Genomic DNA, 2,798 nt, shown 5'->3' with positions numbered 1-2,798 from the left:
TCGCCATTTCAGTTCTGAAAAAATCAAAAGAAAATGATAAAAACTTCAAAAAATAAAATCCTTCGAGAGGTAGTTATATTACTACATCTACTAGTTAGGAAAATTTGAAAACTTAAATTTGGACATGTTTTGCAAAAAGTGTAGGGAAAATGTAAAACGGCTATAACTTTTGCATACGATGTCGGAAAAAAACGTATAATATATCAAAAAATTCAGCACGAAAATCCGCATCCGATGGAGACTGCCTACGGCCTGTTTGCAATTTTTTAGAATCCTCAAATTCCAAAAGGAAAAAAAGATATGGTCAAATTTCAGTTTTTTAAAAAAAAAAGTTAAATCTGGTCAAACTACTTATTCAAGAAGTATTAATGTTACTACATAATTATTCAAGAATATTAGTGTTACTAAATAATTATTTCAATTTTTTGAATTTTGGTCAAATCTGGTCAAACTATGGTCAAACTGTGGTCAAACTATGGTCAAACTTATTCAAGAAATATTAGTGTTACTAAATAATTACTTTTTTTTAGAATAATAGTTTCAAACTCAAATAGTGAAACGTGTGACTTCATGCTCAAGCTAAACTCCTGAGGGTTAATAGGATTGGCATCTTACTATTGTAAGGAAAACAACAAGTGCAGACTTGGAAACGAAGGAGAATAGAACCCGAAAGTTAAGCGTGCTCGGGCTGGAGTAGTGAGAGGGATGGGTGACCGGTCGGGAAGTTAGATGATTTGGAATGAGTGATCCACACTTAAGCAGTTAAGAGAGGTGATTAGAGACTAAATCACCAAATAATTCAGAAAAATTAAAAATCAAAAAAAATCAAAAAAAACCTTTAGTACCGGTTGGTAACACCAACCGGTACTAAAGGTCCCCCATACCAAGGCGCGAGCTCACGCCACGTGGTGGCACTTTAGCACCGGTTCGTGCCGAACCGGTACTAAAGGGGGGCCTTTAGTGCCCACCAATTAATGTCGGTTATGGAATCGGCATTAAAGGCCCTTACGAACCGGTTTTAAAGCTCCGTTTTCTACTAGTGCAAATGGATGTCAAAACTGCATTTCTGAATGGGTTTCTGGAAGAAGAGTTGTATATGATGCAACCCGAAGGTTTTGTCGATCCAAAGGGAGCTAACAAAGTGTGCAAGCTCCAACGATCCATTTATGGATTGGTTACGACAAAATTGACATACCGTGACGAAAAGCCTCATGACGATGGTGGACAATGTCACAGATTATCGCAAATCGGTGACGATAAACGTCACCTAATTGACTCGGTCTCTGAGCACACCTGGCTGCCAATTTCTGTGACAGTATGGTATTTTCATGACGGATTTGCCAGTGTCACCGAATACTACGAATGTGTGGTGATCATTTTTTTTCATGCAATGTCTAGCAGTGGGACCCGCCATAGCTAGTCCAAGGGTTATTTAGAGGTAGGACCCATGCATTAGTTTTGGTAGTGGTACTCTCCATAATTTTTCAAAGGCTATTGAGGGTTGTAATTATTTTGTTCTATCTAATATAAGTAGGTAGTATCCCGCAAATAAAATATAAGTAGGTAGTAGCCATGCAAGACATATATTTTATTATTTTTTATAAATTGAAAACCTTGGTCTGTTTTCTCTTTTTTCTGAGATGGTTATTTTGTTCTTTCTAATATAAATAGGTAGTGACTCGGCAAGAAACTTTAATCGGGCATTTGTGATCTGATGTTGTTTATCTCAAAATAGAAATGGAAATAAGAGAGTGAACGGGCAATGGAAAAAACATATATTTTTAACATAGCTATTTTGTTCTTATATCTGGAATAAATAGGTAGTGTGTGTGTTGAAAACTTCAATTGGGCGCTCATAAGGTAATGTTGTTTCGTTCTATGTAAAAAATTAAAATGGAAAGATGAGAGTAGATGGAAAATCTTATTCTTATTCTTATATGTAAATAGATAGTTGTTGGGCAAACAACTTGAATGGGGCATGCGTGAGGTGACGTTGTTTGTTCTGTCTAATTTTTTAAATGATTTATCTATATGACGAACCATCCAGTTCTACAACAGATACAAATGATTTCTTTGTCGTTGGATTCCGATCAAAATCAAACCACCAGTTCCGTTGTGGTCGGGATCGATGCCACAGGAATCCTTGTGGGCGAGAAAAACATATTTAAGACCATTGTGTACAAGTTTCGGCATATTTATTTACAATTATATAAAAAAACTACATGGAAAAATACTGAATCATAATGTTTATATAAGATTTCCTTTTTTTAATAATCATTTGATATTTATTTTGAAGTAAATGAATTACATGGTACTCCCTCCGTCCGAAAATACTTGTCATCAAAATGGAAGAAAGGGGATGTATCTAGATGTATTTTAGTTCTAGATACGTCTCTTTTTATCTATTTTGATGACAAGTATTTTCGGACGGAGGGAGTATTAGAGTGGAAGATAAATCCTGAAAATAAATCATTCCTCGTGTACACTGTGTCCCCACTCGTCAAGGACCCAGCCAAATTCCTCCTTTTTCACCCGCGAAGAGCCACTGCCTACCCCGCATCTTTCTTCTGCCCCGATTCAACCGGCTCTCTTCTCCCCAAGATTACAGCCCCGATTGGAACGACTGGCGGCGGCAGATCGGGGGAGGTCGCCCTACAGGCCGAGCTCGGATCCACCCAAACATCCAGCCCCGCGAGCACCCGGCCCTCTTCTCCCCCAACTGCAGCGACCCGTGACGCCAGATTGAAGGAGGCTGCCCCGCTGCCGAGGTTGGACCCACCGCATCAACCCGCCCAGTG

This window comes from Triticum dicoccoides, chromosome 3A (assembly GCF_002162155.2).
Source record: "Triticum dicoccoides isolate Atlit2015 ecotype Zavitan chromosome 3A, WEW_v2.0, whole genome shotgun sequence".
Classification (NCBI taxonomy): Eukaryota; Viridiplantae; Streptophyta; class Magnoliopsida; order Poales; family Poaceae; genus Triticum; species Triticum dicoccoides.
This window is presented reverse-complemented; position numbering follows the sequence as displayed.